Source organism: Myotis daubentonii, chromosome 2 (assembly GCF_963259705.1).
Source record: "Myotis daubentonii chromosome 2, mMyoDau2.1, whole genome shotgun sequence".
In the NCBI taxonomy this organism is placed as follows: domain Eukaryota; kingdom Metazoa; phylum Chordata; class Mammalia; order Chiroptera; family Vespertilionidae; genus Myotis; species Myotis daubentonii.
The window spans coordinates 46,622,569-46,642,770 of NC_081841.1; the positions used below are offsets into that span (position 1 = coordinate 46,622,569).

General features: G+C 37.9%; 1 pseudogene; it reads left to right on the forward strand.

Annotated features, from left to right (window-relative positions):
• The first annotated feature begins 11,329 nt into the window (after positions 1-11,329).
• On the forward strand, positions 11,330-11,742 carry LOC132226524 (oligosaccharyltransferase complex subunit OSTC-like; annotated as a pseudogene).
• Positions 11,743-20,202: the final 8,460 nt, after the last annotated feature.

The window sequence follows — 20,202 nt, forward strand, 5'->3', positions numbered from 1 at the left end:
CCATTTTTTCCCCCACACTGGAATTCTCATAATCATTATTGAATTTCTGTTTTATTGTGTGACTTTAAATATGTCTGACAGCTAGTTTTACTCTATTGCTGTATATGATCTTATAATAATTTCCATAGATCCCCACATGATAGACATTTTCCAAAATGTTTAAATATATGATACTTCTATGAAGTATCTGCTTAAATCTAGAATGTCCCAATAATTCTTCATGATGTAATTTATATAGTGCTAAATGAATGCTAGACTTTTTTAAGGAAGAAAATGGTTATTTAATCAAATCCCCTTTGAATTTGTTTTTTTTTCTCAACATAACTCAGAGCAGTAGCCACTCTGCTGAGTTTTCAAAACCTAAAGATCATCAAGGATTAACTTAAAATTTATTATACAGCTCATTGAACTAGGAAAATAGAACATTTCCACATGGTCACAGTTTTTCTAATTTATCACAGCAAAAGTTCCTTGGTCCCCTAGAATATGTTATCCAAGAAGGCTTAATCATAAACTTCCTTAAAAAATATTAACCTACAAGCACTGTTTCAAGAAAAATAATATCTCTACATCACTCCCAGCCATGGTCAAGTTTTGGATGAATACTCAAGATGGTAATATCCCATGGCTTCAAAATCACAATAATCTGGTTTCACCCAGATGTCCCCTTCCTTTTGTGGCCACTATTGGTGATGTCCACAAAATATTTGGGCACCTAATAGGATATGCTTTGGGGCATGTTTGAAGTTACATTGACCGTGTGACTTACTTTGGCCAGTGAAATGTGGGCATAAGAGCCAAGCAGATACTTCAAGAGCCAGTTAATAGTAATAAAGAGTGTCCAGCTGTCTGTCTTTCTGCCACAGTGACCAGCAACCTCAGCTGGAGCAGCTTCTTCAGCCTGAGTCCTGAGAGAGGACCCTGCAGCAGGTGCGAACCCTCAAATTGCCCATGAAATGCATGCCACCAGAAATAAGCTGTAGTGTTAGGCCACTAAGGTTTGGGAGTTGTACATTAGTTATTACAGCATAACAGGCCTAACCTAGCGAATACACCTCCCATATTTTGTTAAAGACAACTGTGTTAAAGTCTTGAAGCAAAGAATATAGAGATAATCTCTTGTTACTTGGCTGATGGGTGTTTATCCTTTTAGTATATATAGAATAAAGGAGTTAGAGAAAACAGTCCCAGTAGTTATGGACCAAGCCTATGGATACAGGATACAAGGTAGCACAATTTTTTTTATATTTTTTAACTGATTTAAGAGAGAGAGAGAAAGAGAGAGAGAGAAACATCAATGATGAGAGAGAATCATTGATCAGCTGCCTCCAGCACACCCCCTGGAAATCAAGCCTGAAACCTGGGCATGTGCCCTGACCTGGAATTGACCTCCTGGTTCATAGATCGACGCTCAACCACTGAGACACACTGGCCGGATGGCAGCACAAATTTGAAATACACAACTTGATGATGAGTTTTGAGATATGTATCAATACTATCAAGAATAAAAATACCCATCCCCCAAAAGTTTCCTCACATGGCTTTATAATGCATTCTGCCTATCCCTTCCTGCTCCAATCTCCAAAAATATCATGTTTTGCTTCCACCACCAAACATTAGTTACATTGTATACCGCATATATTTTGGTGGAGCTGATTTCTTATACTCGGCATAATTACTTTCCTATTCATCCATGTTGTAGAAAATCAATAGTTCATTCCTTATTATTGTTGAGTGGTATTCCATTGAAAGTATATAATACAATTAGTTTATCTATCATCTATTGGTGAACTTCTCAGTTGTTTCCTGTTTGGGGCTGTTATAAATAAAGTTGCTATATATGTGTATTTCCAAGTTTTTGTATAGACATTTACTTTAATTTCTCTGGGTAAACGCCTAAAAGTGAAATGGCTGGGTCATAAGGAAGGTGTATATGTAGTGGTATCTCATTGTGGTTTTAGTGACTAATGACTAATGATGTTGAGCATCTTCTTATATGTGCTTATTTCCCACCCATGTATCTTCCTTGGACAAGCATCTTTTCACCTTTACAAAAAATTTGGATTATTTGTGTTTTAAAACTTAGAGTTTCTTTTTTCTTTCTTTTTTAAAATATATTTTCATTGATTTCAGATAGGAAGGGAAAGGGATAGAGAGATAGAAACATCAATGATGAGAGAGAATCATTGATTGGCTGCCTCCTGCATGCCCCCAACTGGGGATCGAGCCCACAACCCAGCAATGTGCCCTTAACTGGAATCGAACCCAGGACCCCTCAGTCCTCAGTCTGACGCTCCATCCACTGAGCCAAACCAGCCAGGGCATAGAGTTTCTTTATATATTCTAGATACAAGTATTTTTCATCAGATATATGCTTTTCAATTCTTTTATCTCAGCCTGTGGTTTATCTTTCACTTTCTTAACAGTGTCTGTTGAAGAGCAGACACTTTTTATTTTGATGGAGTCTAATTTATGGATTTTTAAAATGGATTGTGTTTTTATTTATTTATTTTTCTTTATTGATTAAGGTTTTACATATGTGTCCTTATCCCCCCATTTTTCCCCCACCTCCCCACCCCCACTCGTGCCCGCACTCCCCTACTGTCTGTGTCCATTGGTTATGCTTATATGCATACATATAAGTCCTTTGGTTGATCTCTCCTCCTCCCCCCGACCCTTCCCTGCCTTCCCTCTGAGGTTTGATGGCCTGATCAATGATTCCCTGTCTCTGGATCTGTTTTTGTTCATCAGTTTATGTTGTTCATTATATTCCACAAATGAGTGAGATCATGTGATATTTATCTTTCTCCAACTGACTTATTTCGCTTAGCATAATGCTCTCCAGGTTGGATTGTGTTTTTGATGTACCTAAGAAAGCTTTGTCAACATGAGGCTGCAGGTACTCTTTGAGATAGTGATTTCCTTTCCCTCACAAATATACCCAGAAACAAAACGCTGGATCATATGGTAATTATATTTTTAGCTTTTTGAAGAACTTCCATACTGGCTTCCATAGAGGCCACCAACAGTGCTCAGGGGTTCTCTTTTCTGCACATCCTTCCTAACATTTATCTCTTGTCTTTTCTTCATAATATCCATTCTAACCGGTGAGATGATATCTCATTGTGGTTTTAATCTGCATTTCCATGATAATTAGTGATGTTAAGCCTGTTTTCATATACCAGTTGGCCATTTGGATGTTTTCTCCTAGGAATTTTGTGATTTCATTTATTATGTTTAAGCCTTTAATCCATTTTTAATTTTTGTGAGTGTTGCAAGATATAGTCCAGATTTGTTTTTTGCATATGAATATCCAGTTTTCCAATATCATTTGTTTAAGATATTACTTTTCTCCCACTGAGTATTATTGGCTCCCTTGTCAAATGAAAATGTTCTGTTGACTGTATGTGTGTGTATGTATATATATATATATATATATATATATATTTCTGGGTTCTCAATTCTGTTTCATCGGTCTATGTATCTGTTTTCATGCCAGTACCATACTGTTTTGATTACTATAGCTTTGTAATATAGTTTGAAATCAGGAAGCATGATGCTACCAGTTTTCATCTTCTTTCTTGAGATTGCTTTGGCTATATGGAGTCTTGTGGGGCCCATGCACATTTTAGGATTGTTGTATCTATTTTCTGTAAAAAATGCCATTGGAATTTTTATAGGGATTGGATTGAATATATAGATGGCTTTGGGTAGTGTTGACATTTTTAACAATATTAATTCTGATCCATGAACATGAAATACCTTTCAATTTATTTGTATGTTTATTTCATCAAAGTCTTCAGGAACCTCTAGATATTTTAATTATCTTGATTGTGGTTATGTTTTCATGAGCATATAAATATTTCAAAACATCATTTTAGTAGTTTATATGTCAATTATACCTCAATAAAACTTAAAAATAAAATTTTAAAAACACTGCAAACAATGAATAAACTCAGGCCTAGGATTATCTGTCTGGAAGTAGATACAGAATATCAACTCTATTGTATAACCCCCCCACCAGAAACTCCCTAAATGTAGCCCAAATTCTCAAACAACTGAAGAGCAATTGTAAGGACTAGTTAAATTAGGAAAGTACAGGACAAAGATGGATAATCTATCAATTGAAATATGAAATAAATATAATGGAAAGGCCGTTGTTGGAGAAAATTTTCTGATGGATCTATTGGATATAAACTTGGGGTAGGGAATAATTTTAAGGTGTTTAAAGTATAGAACAGCAATAGCTATCATGATTTTTTAAAGAATAATAGTTCATTGACATATAGCATAGTTTGGGAATAGAATAGATGAGAGAAAAATAAATTACATGAAAATATTGCCAACTCCTTAACTACTATAATAAGTGGAGGAAACTTCTGCTCTTTTTCCAGGGAAATGAAGAACCTTCTATTGGTGGCATTTCACTCTTAATTACAAGGCCCTGGTCTCTGAGTTCATGGAAACGTTCTTGAACTTCTTGGTGGAGATCACTCAGTCCTACTAAGACCCTAGGACAGGGGTGGGCAACCTTTTTGTGAGTGCGTGCCAAAACCAGCAAAGTCTCTGACTCAAAATTCTTCTGCGTGCCAACCCTAATTTTTTGAGAACATGTTACGCCTACTTGATATCTCTTAAGGTGTGCATATGTGAAAAAATAATAAAATTCATTCGAGTGACAAAAACACAATATATGATGATGAAAAATACATTTATTTTTTAATGTATACATGTACACTGATAGTCCGACAGAAAACTTTATGACTCCGTTTGATATTATCAGTGGGACTTTTGCTGCTGCACCACTGATGACAGAGATTTTACATCAGGTTTATATTTCGTGACCTTCAGAGATATGCACGAGCTACTACTTTCATCCGTCAGGCTACTCCTATTACGAGACTTAACAAAATTCATCACTGAGAACAAAGATTCACAAGCATATGTGGATGAAACCAAAACACTGGTCGGGTCTAGGAAGTCAGGGAGAGTTAAGGCAGAGGCATAGAAATTGTTCTTCCTCTCTCTCGTCAATCCATGTCTATGGTCTTTAAGATACCTTGTTATGTACAATTATTTATTTATCCAAGATGCATCGACACTGAATTTATCTGAAAAATAAAAAAGTCGGTATTAAGAAAAAAATTGTAAATGGAAGATTATAAGAGAGGGTTTTGCATGCCAGCAAAAGTTACTGGCGTGCCATGTTTGGCATGCGTGCCAGGGTTTGCCCACCCCTGCCCTAAGATATTTGTTCAGTTTCTCCTGGGTTCTCCAATAGGTTTTACCCAATGCTTACTTTGCTGTGCTTGTTAAAAGGCAATGGTTTTATGAAAACATGTTCAGTTCCCAAAGCAGTATTCCTCTGTTGCTTCATCCCAGAGTATCATCAGTGTGTTAGTACAGTATCACAGCTTGATCCCTCGTCAGGTGTTATGATTTCTGTAGTTCAACATGATTTTTGGTTCTTTAGATATTATTTTTTGCTTTGCCTTGAATGAAAATGTTCTGTGATTCAAAATCTGAACACCCTAAGCTGCTTATAATAAACCTAAGTTCTACTGCTTCTATCAAGCTTCTATTGTAGCTGAATTGTTAGATTTCCCTGGGAAAACTGTGTTAGAGTGAGTAGCCTCAATAACCCAAAACCAGCATTTTATTTAGAAGCAACAACATTCTACCAGCATTTCCTGCATTACTTGGGAACTTTCAGATATAATATCTCCCCCTGAAATATTAAGTAAGTACTTAACTAAGACAGTTAGTTGTTCAAGCTATTCAAGTATTTTGCATTTATTTCTATGTATTCTTAACTATTTGAGTTCAGTAAGTTTCAACCTCACCAACTTAAAAGTATTTTATAGTCAAGGGCACAGTAAATGATAGAAAGGAAATGAATGTCATGTCATTCTGTTTGTTGGGACTCTTTCAACTTCTAGTAATAAAACCCTATCTCAAACTAAGTCCAACAAAATAGAGATTTCATGAGCTTCCATAAATGAAATGTTTGAAGGTTTCTATCTTCAGGCACAGCAGAATATCAGTGCTCAAATACGGCTCTCAGTCTTCCTATGTTGGACAACTTTTCTAGTATTAGTAGAAGTAGTACTCCACAAAAGCCACATCACATTGTCTAAAACACCCACAGAAAATAAAGCAGCTTTCCCAGTAGTTCTGGCAGATAATTACCAGGGACAACTCTTCCTGAACTAAGCACTCTGGCCAAGGGACATGGGTGCTCTAATTAGTCAGGCGTGGGGCATGCGTCCTCTTCCGCATCTGGAAGATAGAGTCTACACTCAAATCACATGGAATGAGTTCTCCCCAGGAACGGATGGGATTTGTTAACAGATATGATGAGAAATGATAGGCAGATAAGATCACAGATCTTTTCTATAATTTTCAAGATGACAATGTTCTCAAAGAAGTATCTACAAGGTACCATTTTTAAAAAGTGTAAAGTTAAATTTATACTCATGTGCCAACATGCAGAAGGCAAATTGTATTTGTGCCATAGATATCAGACACTGTCTTGTAGAGCACTATCAAGAAAAACATTTGGAGGCAGTGAGGTTGCAACTGTCTTGCATCCCTTTTTGCTATTTATATTATATATACTGCCAAACTGGACTTCCTAAAGCACTGCCAGGTAGCTCCTCAATTGTTATGTGATAAGGCAGAGGCATCTTAGTCTGAAGATAATCAGAGAGAATTCTCTTCGATTCAGTCAATAATACATATAGCTTACAACCCTAGTCCCTTTAAGCTTCAGTTCACTCACTTGTAAAATTAAGTATAACTCCTGCTTTAGTGGATGTTGGAGAATTAAATGAGCCTATCACAGCATCTAGCAAATAGCAGATGCTCAACAAGAGCTGTTCTTAGTAGTAGTGCTCATATTCCTTCACAGCCTTCTTCACAGTATTCTGTTGTCTGATCTTCCCAATATTTCCTCACCAAGTGTAAGTTTGGGAAAAGGCAGGGATCCTGGCTGTTTTATTCACTGATAGCTTCCTGGAACTTAGAGCTGTACCATAGTAAGTGCTCAATAAGCATTTGTCAAATTAATGAGTAAATTAATTGCCTATCCTATCTCCCAGCTCAAGTAGTTCATTGACTGAGGAGATGATCCCTGTTCAATTCATTTTATATTACCCCAGATTCTTAGATTAGCATAATCTAAGAATTTATTTATTAGAGTAAATAAATAGTTGTTGAATGAATGACTAAATGAATGAAAACCCAAACAATTGCCTTCTCAAGTATTCCATTTTCACTTCTCAAGCACTAATATAATGAATGAACATTTTAACTGCGTTCATAATCATCATTCCCAGCATTTTAAGCTCCATATTCACTGAGCCAAACCGGTCAGGGCTTTTAAGCTCCATGTTCAGAAGGGAAAGTGCTACAAATAATATGCCTTCATGTTCAACCAAAAACACATACAAATTAAAGTTAAAAGCACAAGGAGTGGCTTTTATGTTGTTCAATGGCATTAAAAATTTAAAGGTTGCTCAATGATTTGGAGTGCCTTTTTCTTAAACTTGTCTGCTTTTCAATCCCATACAATGAAAGTAAAGCATGTATTTAATAAAACATTTCTGAAGTCAGAGCATATTATTGAATGATCAATAAAATGTGCTTTTTAACTTATATGCAGGCTGATATAATCAGCTTTTTAATGAATCCCTAGACTGCAACAGCAAGTTTTATAAATCTCAAATAGTGAGATTTTTATGAAAATTATTAGCATACTTGTTCACCAAAGAACTTTACACCATTTTCTGGGATTTTTAACTGTTGTAATGAGGCAAAAATTACAAAGAAGCTTAAAGCCTAAACTTTATTGGCAATATATAGAACAAAAATCCATTTAGTCATCACTTAAGTCATATCCCAAGCACTTACATATTGGATAAGCATGATTAAATAAGGAAGAGATTACTCGTTTTCTCCAGATCCTAATGGGACTGTGTACTTGAACAAGATTTGAACCCTGTTAGTCAATTTACTAATGGAAAAATATGACCTCCCACCTTTAAAAATTAAATGACCCTTTGGAGACTTACTAAAAAGAAGGGTTGCCCAACGTTGCTAACCATACAAAATAACATCTTGATGTACTAGTATATGAATAAAAAACATCTGCATCGTTTGACTTAAAATATACATTGATTTGAAAATAAAGTAGAAAGTTTTTGTAAAAATGTGTGTTTTATTTCAAAGAATGTAAACCATAAGACACATTTTGATACTGTTCTAAAATTTAATTCAGTTGTCTGAAATAAAGTTCAGAGAAGTCTATCTTTCTTCCTGATATGGGGCTGCAGTTGACCCTTGAAAATGTTCATGTAACTTTTGACTCCACAAAAACCTAGCTACTTACAGACTATTGCTGACCAGATGCTTACTGATAACATGAACAGTCAGTTAACACATATTTTGCATGTTATATGTATCATATACTGTATCCTTACAATAAAGTAAGCCAGAGAAAATAAAATGTAATTAAGAAAATTATAAGAAAGAAAAAAAATACATTTGTAGTACTGTACGTATTTGTTGAAAAAAAATCTGCATATAAGTGGACCAACACAGTTCAAACCCATGTTCCTCAAGGGTCGACTGTCCATAGAACTTTCCAGTGGATAGTTTTGTCCTGAGGTCAACTGACTCAGAGTAGGTCTATTAATGAGATTCAGAAAGTCCCTGGAATTGTGCTCAAAGTTTTGTATGTACAGACATGTATTTTTCCAGAAAACAGTGTCTCAATCTTGGCAGTATTGACATTTCGGGCCAGATAATTCTTCATTGTGGGAGCTGTCCTATGTAATGTAGGGTATTTGGCATTATCTCTGACCTCTACCCATGAGATACCACTAGCATAGCCCCAACCATGACTATCAAAAATGTCTCCAAATATTACAAATGTCCCTGGAAAACCACTCATGTAGAGAGAGGCTCCACTGTTTTTATCAGATTCTCAAACAGCTTAAGAGCTACTGCTTTAGTGTGTAGAACAAGAGTCCTAATCACCTCCCCAGTGTACCCCACAGGTAAGCACACTGGTCTGGCCTTTGGGATTCCCCCCAAAATGAAACACATTGATTGCTGTTATTCTTGTGCAGGCAGATCCATGGGTGTCCCTATCCCATCCTCCCCTCTGAGAATTGCAATAACCTAAAGATCTGTTTTTCTAAAAATCTTTGACTAAGATCTCCCAATTGTTGATGGCTTCAGAAAGTCTAAGGATTGTGTTTAAAGTCAGGGAGTTATAAACCTTCTAGGTTTGTTAAGGTTTGTTGTTCATCTTGTTTTGATTCCCCACCAAACAACCAGTGCCTGACTTGTGTAATCCATACATACTTGGCTGATGATTGGATAACTGCACTGTGAAACCAACAGCATCTGTGAGGGCTTATTCTTAATTAAAAGGCCCATAGTGTGAAATATTCCTGCAATCACTCCCTCCCAAAGTTCTGATTTTCTCTGCCTGTCTGCTGGAAGCCTGTTGCCTCTGAGATCCAGCTCAAGAAGAACAGAGCCCAGTAAGTCTATGCCACACCATTAATTTGGACTCATTGGCAGTCGGTTCATTCTTTGCTCCCTGTAGGTTCGGCCCCATGTGAAAGTCACAGGTGATCTTGAAGGCATATAACATCTCAAGTATCCTCATCACCTCCACTGGAACGCTTGTGGGCTATGAGATAGTTCTTAGGCTCTGCTTTCCTTTAGCCAACTAATCCATGGCTTTAACCTACTTTCCTCTTCCTTTCAAAACCCACCACCGACTGTCCTTGATATTCTTTTCCACATCTTTTCCTTTTTTCTTTTTCTTTTCCAAATCTAATTCTGTTGAAATACAATCTCTCTTGTGCCCCCTCCCCACACACACACCTTTCTTGCCTATGCCTACCCCACGCAGACTGTATTAAAACAAACATTTAGCTACACACTATTTCAGGAGACCCCTAAAACATAAGAACATAAAAAGGTTAAAAATATAAGTCTGAAATACTACTCTACGAAGAGTTGATATAACAAAAGGGACTCCAAGTACAATCACAACAACAGAGCTAAAGAGGTTTGCTACATGACAAAAGGTTTGATTCACTGGGAATACAAATCTAAATTTACATGTACTAATAAAATAACTTCAAAATATGTGAAGCAAGATTTGACAGAACTATATAGCAACTTGACAAATCCTGTTGCAGTGAGATTTTTGTCATAACATTCTCAGTAATTGGATCAAACAAACCCTAAATTAATAAGTACACAAAGATTTGGTAATAATGTATCAAGCTCTATCTAATGTACATGGTATATATTTCAAACTCTGTCCATCCGATACACTCTCTAATAAAATATTTTACACCAACTCCCCTATGTAAACTTCTAACTTCTTCCTATCTGCTCTCTCAATTGACTTCCTTCCTACTTCACTGAAACATTGTAAGCAGTATGAATTTCTCCAGACTCCCTCTACCACATCGAACCACTTGACCTCTGCACCCATACTCTGCATTCCCATGTTTATTATTGATGGACTGTCTGTGCGTCAATGCAAAGCCAGTCTGTGCCCTTGTGCCCTGGACCCCATCTTCCCCCATCCTCTTTTTGTTAACAGTCCTTTCTCTCCTGTTTCATTCTGATGCATCATTCCTATTCACATTCCCATTAGCATGACCCCTCCTCTCCTGCAAATACTCCTCCATGCTTATAACTACAGTCTCCCAACACCTCTAATCTGGTACTCTCAACCTATTCTAGTCCAGCTTTCACATCCATCATTCCACTGAAACTGTTCTTGTCGAGATTTCCATGGCTAAATCCAATGGTCTTTTATGATTTCCCATCTTACTATGCTGGTGTTAGCACCAATCCAGTTTATCACTTTCTCCTTCTTCATTAGCCTCTAGGACACCCATGCACTTGGTTTTCCTCCTACCCCAATGCTTGGTCCTTTTCAGTTTCTTCCTGGTTACTCATCTTCTCTCAGACCTCAGGGCTTAGCCCTTGGTCCTCTTCTCTTCTCTTCCCTTCTCTTCTCTTCCCTTCTCTTCTCTTCTCTTCTCTTCTCTTCTCTTCTCTTCTCTTCTCTTCTCTTCTCTTCTCTTCTCTTCTCTTCTCTTCCCATACTCACTCCCTTGACGTCCTTATCCAGTCTCAGGGCTTAAACGCTGTCTATATGAAAATGACTCCTAAATGTATGTCTCTAGCCAGGCCTCTCTCCTGAAGTCTAAGTTTGTATATCCAATTACCTACTGAACATCTTCACTTGAAGAACACATTAACAACATGAACTCGCCTTGCCACCACCAATATGGAGACTTTGTACCAAGTCCCATTCTTAGTGCTCGAATGCCCCAACCTGAAGCTGAAGAAGCCACTCTAGGGCACATGCCCTCTGCCATGACGGTGTATGCTCTATTGGTGGTGTCTTACTTTCTGATCACTGGAAGAATAATTTATGATGTTATTATTGAACCTCCAGAGACCAGTGGCTTTTTTGGCCTAGAGAGTAAATGGACAATATATTATGGAAGGACTCACATCCAACTTTCTGTTCACAATGGGAGTTTAGGTTTCATAATCCTAGACTGATCCAATGCACCAAACATTCCAAAACTCAGTAGATTTCTTCTTCTACTCACTGGATTCATCTGTGCCCTATTACGTCTTCTCATGGCTAGAATGTTCATGAGAATGAAACTGCTGGGCTATCTGATGAATTAGAGTGCCTTTTGAGAAGAAATCTCTGGATACTAGATTTGCACCTGTTAATAAAGTTTTAAAAGTTGTACCAAACCTCTGATATAAAATATGTAAAAGGATGAAAAGTAGCAGGAAAGAAGCATCTAGTAGAAAACATGGGAAGCATATTAAGCTCAGACTAGAATATCTTCTTGGTATCATAGAGGCAAGCTTATCACAGTATTTTTTCCTGATCCTATACTGTCATACCAATGACGTTAAATGGCATTCTCTTCTCAGTTTTTCATGTATTAAAGAAAATATATTCCATTTATACAAATATAATACTTAACAGAGTGATTACTTTTTGCAAACCGCTTAACATTTTTTGGAGATGACATTCCTGACTTTTAAGAATTGATGTAAAACTAAAAACCAAGATCCCAAAGGTTGAGAACTCTGGACAGCTGATCAGCTTTACCTGTGCTGCTTTGCCTTTAAGCAGAGTGTAACTGTGTATTATTTCAGATATGTATGTAATACTGTTTCCTGGACAATAAGGTATATGGAAAAAATAGAAATAAATAATTTTTTAATTAAAAAAAACCACAAACTCAATATGTTTAAGATTTCTGATCTCCCTCCCAAGAACCTAACTTACTCACAGACTTCCCTTTCTTGATTTCATTCCTTTATGAGCCCAGGTCTAAAAATGTGGAGTAGTCTTTATCCCCTCTGTCTCTGACCACTTTTGTTCTGTCAAAAAATTAATTTGGCTCTATCTTCAAACTATATCCAGAATTCAATCACTTCTCTGTACTACCACACCCAATACCATTGTCTAAGCCATCATTATTTCCCCTGAGGATTGTTATGCTAGTCTTTTGACTTTCCTGTTCCTATCTTTTCCCTTTTAGTGTGTTCTCAACCCACAGCCACAGTAACCCTTTGAAAATGTAAATCACATCATGTCACTTCCCTGTTCCCACTCTCATCTCATTCAAAGTAAAAGCCAAAATCCTGATAATGAAGTGCACCTCTTACTATCTGACTTCACCTCTTACTGTTTTCTTTGTTGTCTGCACCCCTCCAGTTCCACTGCCTCCCTGCTGTCCTTTGAACAGAGCACACAAGCTCCCAGTTACCAGCATCTCCGTCTCTGTAGTCTGTCTTCCCACTTAGAATCCTTGCACTTCCTCTCCCCACCACCTGAAATGCTTCTCTGATACCTACGTGACTAATTCCTCACCTTCTTCAAGTGTTTGCTCAAATGCTATTTACTTAGTGAATCCTTCCATGACCCCTTTATTTACAATGGAAGAAAACCACCCCAGGCCCTCCTGTATTACTTTTTCCCCCAGAGCCTTTATCAGTGTTACATACTTCTAATTCACTTATATGCTATAGTCATTATTTATTATCTGCCTTCCTCCCCAAAAGTGTAAGAACGTAGGGAAGAGATTTCTGTCTGTTTTGTTCACTGATGTATCTCAGGTGCCTTAAAGAGTTTCTGGCACATACATTGTACATACTTTGTAGATATTTGTTAAAGAATGAATAAATGAATGAATGAATGCATAAACAAATAAATGAGTGAATACATAGAACTCTGCATCCAATATTCTTGTCAAAATACAAATGGAATAATTTTGATATTTGAGCATGTACTATGATATAAACAAGTCTAAACAAATATTAAAAACCACTATTGTAGCCCTGGCTGGGTGGCTCACTTAATTAGAGCATCATTCTGTGCACCAAAAGGTTGTGGGTTCAATTTGCAGACAGGGCACATACCTAGGTTGCAGGTTCAATCCTGGATTGGGATGTCTACAATGTTTCTCTCTCTTTATCTCTTCCTCTGTCTCTGAAATCAATAAAAACATATCCTCCATTGAGGATTTTCAAACATCACTATTGTACAGATTAGTGTGGAAACACACTTGTAATTATAAAAGAAGTACAGAGTCTATCTGAAAGAAGAAAAAAAAAAGGACTGTCTCACCAAGAATGTTATGTTCAGGTACATATTAGTGAGTGAAATAATACCTAGAAAATTTTTTTAAATGCCTATATCTGAGGAGTGAAAGTGGAGTGCAATGAGGTTTGAGTGTTCTAGGCAGAGTGAAAGAACAGAAGCAAAGAGAGACCTAAGGAACAGTGAGAGTATTAAGAGGAAGATGCAATAAAAAACAGTCTTGAGTGAAGAGATGGTGGTGAATGATAAGGCTGGGTTGAGAATTAAGTAGAAGCCTTTTCACAAAGATCTGTGTGCACCCTAATAAAGAATTTCAGCCTCACCCTAAAAGCAATGGGAAGTCTTCCAGTTCCTTCACCTCTTTATCACCATGACCTTTCTCTCCATCCTGTCAGCCATCCATCCCCATGGTCTGATCCTAGACTTCATCAGTACTAGAAACAACATCACTTCTAAAACCTTAATTTCAAATATTACACTTTCCAATCACTGGATCCCTTGTTCATGAATCCCCACAGCTACAAACCTCCACCTTCACCAACACGCCCACTACACTGACCCCAGCACTTTCTCACAACTAGCCCTTGCCTGCCTCATCCTTTTCCTCGTCTAGCCAAATCCCATGGTCCACCATCAGAATTACATGCTTTCCAAAGACCCTGAGCTCTCTTACTCTTTTATCCCTCCATACTACTCTCCTGGCTAAACCATGATTGTTAATCTGGCATCTGAAAATTAGTAGAGAAAAATTATATATGTAAATTTATTTGTTTCACTGTAAATTCATATCATAGACCAGAAATGGGTATTCTAAAAGACCCAGAAATCTTAGTCTGATAGATTCATTTTCCCATTCCTCTTTCATTTTCTCTTCTTTTCTCTCTAACCTTCCACACCCTTTCTCATCCTTCACTTTCATTCTCAGCAGATGACTTTGCCTCATACTTCAGTGAGAAGCCATAAATGGGGAAAGACTCTTCTTGCTCTCTACCTACAAACAGACTTGCCTCTGCACTGCCCTTCTCTAAGAGTCTAACAGAGAAAGTACCCTCTCCTCCTAAAGCAGCGGTTCTCAACCTGTGGGTCGCAACCCCTTTGGCGGTCGAACGACCCTTTCACAGGGGTCACCCAAGATCATCCTGCATATCAGATATTTACATTACAATTCATAACAGTAGCAACATTACAGTTATGAAGTAGCAACGAAAATAATTTTATGGTTGGGTCACAACATAAGAAACTGTATTTAAAGGGCCAGAATGTTGAGAACCACTGTCCTAAAGGAAGACTCCCCTCCACATCTAGCTCCTCATCCAATCCCTCTTTGTCATCAAGGCTGGCTCCTTCTCTCCTTTTCTGCATTGTCATCATTCCCTCTCAATTAAATCACTCCACTGTTATCCTCTTATTCTCTAGTAGCACCAACTTGAAAGAAAGAAAGAAAGAAAGAAAGAAAGAAAGAAAGAAAGAAAGAAAGAAAGAAAGAAAGAAGAAAGAAAGAAAGAAAGAAAGAAAGAAAGAAAGAAAGAAAGAAAGAAAGAAAGAAAGAAAGAAAGAAAGGAAGGAAGGAAGGAAGGAAGGAAGGAAGGAAGGAAGGAAGGAAGGAAGGAAGGAAGGAAGGAAGAAAGAAAGAAGAAAGAAAGAAAGAAAGAAAGAAAGAAAGAAAGAAAGAAAGAAAGAAAGAAAGAAAGAAAGAAAGAAAGAAAGAAGAAAGAAAGAAAGAAGGAGGGAAGGAGGGAGGGAGGGAGGGAGGGAAGGAGGAAGGAAGGAAGGAAGGAAGGAAGGAAGGAAGGAAGGAAGGAAGGAAGGAAGGAAGGAAGGAAGGAAGGAAGGAAGGAAGAAGAAAGAAAGAAAGAAAGAAAGAAAGAAAGAAAGAAAGAAAGAAAGAAAGAAAGAAAGAAACTCACTTCATTGGATAAACCCCTTCAGGTTCACAGTCTCTCCCCCCACTTCCCTTCACAACAAAATTGCTTCAGATTTTTTCTATACTTAACTCTGTCTGCTTTCACACTTTTTATTCTCTCTTCAACCCTTTACAGTCTCGTTTTCACTCCCTACCATTCCAGTTAAGGCTGCTTTTGTCAAATTCGAAGAACTTTTCTCTGTTCTATCTTACCTCTCAGCAGCACTCCAGGGGGGCATTTAACCTTCTCATTCTTGTAATAATCTTCTCTTCACTTCCTGACACAACACATTGCTTTTCCTCTTACCTCACCGCTTATTCCTTCCCACTCTCTTTTGCAAACTCAGTTTGTTGGTGTTCCTCAGAGTCACCCCAGGGCCCTCTTCTCCTCTTTCCTCTCTACACCTTTTATTATTCAGTCCAGCTCAATAATTTTAAAATAGTTTGAGGTGGCTCCCAAATCAATTCCTTCAATATGGATTATCTCAAGCCCAGATACCCTTACCCATTTTCACCAACGTACAGCTGAGTGACTGATCAGTTTAACGAGTCCAAAATTATATTTCTAATTCAAACTCCTTCCTCACACTTCACCACGTTAGTGGTGCCTTCATTGTTCATCTTATTGCTTAACCCAGGAGTCTCAGAATCTTCATGACCCCTTCACTGACCGCACACACTCAGAATGGGACAATGTAGATACCTCAATTCACCTAATGGAGCGCATTTTGGGGATGTGGGAGGAACCTGGAGTCCCCAGAGGAAACCCACAGATGTGGAGGAACCTGCAAATTCCACACAAAGAGTGGCCCTGGGACTGTCCAGGAAGCATTTGTTTTCTTTTCAGTGTTACAACACAAAGGATATTGAATGAAATGAGTTATTCAAGGACCTGCTGTAATTACACAAGAGGGGAGCGAGGAGGAAAGTGTCCAGCTGACTCCCATGTTGCTGCAACTGGTTGTCTTATTTTGCAATTTATTGAAAGAAGGAACTACTAGTGAATATTTGAGGTGAAATAAGAGCTCATACTTAACTTCTTGTACCCAATTTCTATTGCAAAAATTTTATTGAATTTATTAGGATGACATGAGTTAATACAATTTTACAGGTTTCAGTTGTACAATTCTATAATATAGCATCTGAATATTGTGCTGTATATGAACTGTTTATTAAAAGGTAAACAGAAAAATGGAAGGGATTTGAGGTGTACATTAAAAAGGAAGAACAGACATAATAAATTCAGGAAGAATTGAAAATACAATGTGAATTGGCATCAAGAAAAACAATACCTAAACTGATAGCGATTTAAACACGAGTCCCACCTACCTGCAATGGGCCTTGGAACCACATGGTCCTAGATTCTAGGAAAAATGGCTCCAGGGGTTAAGGCATTCTTTCCCTTCTACACAATTGCTCATCTAAGGAGTTAAGCTCTAACGGCCCTGTGGTCTAGAAATAGGAATAGCTGTTCTGACTAAGCTCTAGGAGAGTTCACCATTATAATTAAGAATTTATTCTGAAAGGTATCGTAGGAGTAATCTAACAAAAATCATATCACATATGAAGAACCAAGTTGTTAAGAGGCTACATAAAAGGCCACCAAGCACAGTTATTGTATTCTGAGGTGATATTTATAAGCCTGGGGGGAAAGGAAAAAAAAAAGACAGAAGAGCTCATTTGAATCTGAGATGCCTGTGAGACAACCATGTCAAAATGTCTGGCTTTTAATTTTAAAAGTAATATGATTTACAGATTATTTTGCAAAATAAAGAACAAGGAAAAGAAAGCAAACATCATCTTTAACCCCAACTCAGAGACAGCTACAGTTAATATAGGGGTGTATAGCCTTGCCTCTAAACCTGTACACACATACACACACACACACACACATACAAATACACAATTTTTGGCTATTAACATATTGTTTAATGACCTAATTTTACCTTTAACAATGAATCATGGCCATTTTTATAGTTCACCATTCATCTACAAAATTATTTTCAATAGCTGCATAGGACTTCATTATATAAATTTGCTAAAATTGATTTAACCAATCTCCTCTTGTTATCAAGAAAAAACTATGAGAGAACTTTTAGGGCAGTGAAATTACTCTGTTTGATATTATCATGGTGGATACGTGCCATTATACATTTTTCAAAGTCCATAGAATGTACAACAGCAAAAGTGAACCCTAATGTAAACTATGAACTTTAGGTGACAATGATGTATCATTGTAAGTTCTTCAATTCTAACAAAAATATCACTTTGGTGCTAGATGTTGCTAGAGGGGGAGGCTGTGTGTATGTGGAACAGAGAGCACATAAATATTGCTGTGAACCTAAAACTGCTTTAAAAAAGTAAAGCCTAATAGGTTATGATGACCATCCTATTATATAAAACTATGGGCACATTTCTATTTCCTTAAGGTAATTCCAGTAAACAGAATTGTCTGGTTAAGGAGTAGGCTCATTTACCACCTTGTGTGTGCTATCAATTTTCCTCCAGAAAGTTTTTGATAACTTACACTCCAATTAATTGAGTTATTTTTATCCCTGATTCAAAATTGCTCATATTGTGTTTCACCACCCACTTCCATTTACCCCATCCCCAAAATAGTTCTGTAAAAGCATTATTAAATGTTTCTATCAACAACATCCCTATTTGCTTAACCACAATGTAGTACCAAGTCCATTGGGTCTTTTGATTACCAACTAACTGCATCTCTGAGAAAATGTATACCATACTAATTTGTCTTTATTTAAAATTTCAAAGAAATTCCCACATGGATCCCAGATGTCGACCATTTGATGTAAGAAGGTGTTTCCTCATTATACAAATATGGTATGTGTCCAAAATATTGACATTGTTTAGTTTATGAATCAGTTAAAATAACTATATCACAAAAAACAATGGCTCACGTGTGAGTCATAAATTAAACAATGCCAATTTCTTGATGTGCACCACATTTGTATAATAAGGAAACACCTTCTTGGATTAAATGTTCAACATCTGGAATCCATGTGAAAGCTTTAAAAAATTAGCCCTTTATTTTCTTAAATTTTCCCGGTGTAGAAAGAAATCCTAAAAGGAGGCAGTTTTTACAAAACTTCCTCTGCTCCAAATAGTCTTGCAAGTAGTACATCGCTTGGTTGTACAAAAGCTTAAGCCAAAGGAATATAAGTCAAATTCCATTACAGCGAATGCAAACAGAAGTGTTTTGTTTTTGTTTATTCTAGATGTTTTGCTATGATATTGTAGAATACAGTTATATGGGTTGAATAGTAGTTCCCAAAAAAGTATGTGCATATCCTAACTCCCAGAACCTCTGATTGTGACCTTATTTGAAAAAAAAGGGCCTTTGCAGATGCAAGTAAGTTAAGGATTTTGAGTGTGATCATCCTGGACTTAGATTCAGCTTTAAATCCAATGACAGGTGATCTTAGAGAAAGGCAAAGGGAAATTTGTGACAAGATACATAGGAAAGAAGACCATATAAAGTCAAAGGTAGAGATTGGAGTCACACAGCCCAAGCCAAAGAACTTGTAGAGCCACCAAAACCTGGAAGAGGCACTTTCTTAAAGTCTGCAGAGGGGCCATGGCTGGGCTAATATTTTAAATTTGGACTTTTGACCTCCACAAATATGAAAAAATACATTTCTGTCGTTTTCAGCCACACAGTTTGTGGTAATCTGTTATGTCAGCCCTAGGAAACTACAATGAAAACTCATACTAATAGAATTAGCTATATATCATGAATTAATTATATCACTATGTTTTATTAGACTTTGACATGCCTGATTTTTCTGCTTTTGATTAGAATCAAGCACTTGTTGGTTCTGCTTTGTGTTTAAATAACATTAAAAGCTCCCTTTTAATGTTGGAATGTTCTGATCCCCAAAACTCTCCCCATAATTTCAAAAGTTGTTCAAGCAACTTTGAGAGAATATCCATAGAGATGTGACATCTGAGGGAGTCTAGACTAAAAAGGCAAAGCAGCCATACCATCTCCATCTTCAAATGGTGGCATGCCCATTAGTTTGCTTGACTTCTGCACATGTTGTGGACAAGAATACATACTTGGAAAAGCTAAATCAAGGGGGCAGGCAGAGAATAATCAAAGCACTTATATACATACCAGAGGCCTGGTGCACGAAATTTGTGCAGGGGGGTGGCCCCTCAGCCCTGCCTGCACCCTCTTCAATCTGGGACCCCTCGGGGGATGTCCAACTGCCTCTCACAATCCGGGACCTCTGGCCCCTAACTGCTTACCTGCCTGCCTGCCTGATCACCCCTAACCTCTCTGCCTGCTTGCCTGATCGCCCCTAACTGCTCCCCTGCTGGCCTGACTGCCCCTAACCGCCTCTGCCTCGCCCTGCACCCAGGACCCAGGATTCCCTCCCTCTGGCCGGCCGCAGGCACCCAGGACCCAGGCCAACTTCGCCTGGACCGGCCACAGCCACATGGGACTGTGGGCAGGTGGCTTCGCCCAGACTGCAGCCGTAGGTGCCCAGGACTGCAAGGCGGGCAGCTTGTCCCTCTCCCGGGCCACAGGTGCAAGTGCAGCTGCTGGCACCCAGGACCGTGGGGCGGGCGGCTTGTCCCTCTCCTGGGCCACAGC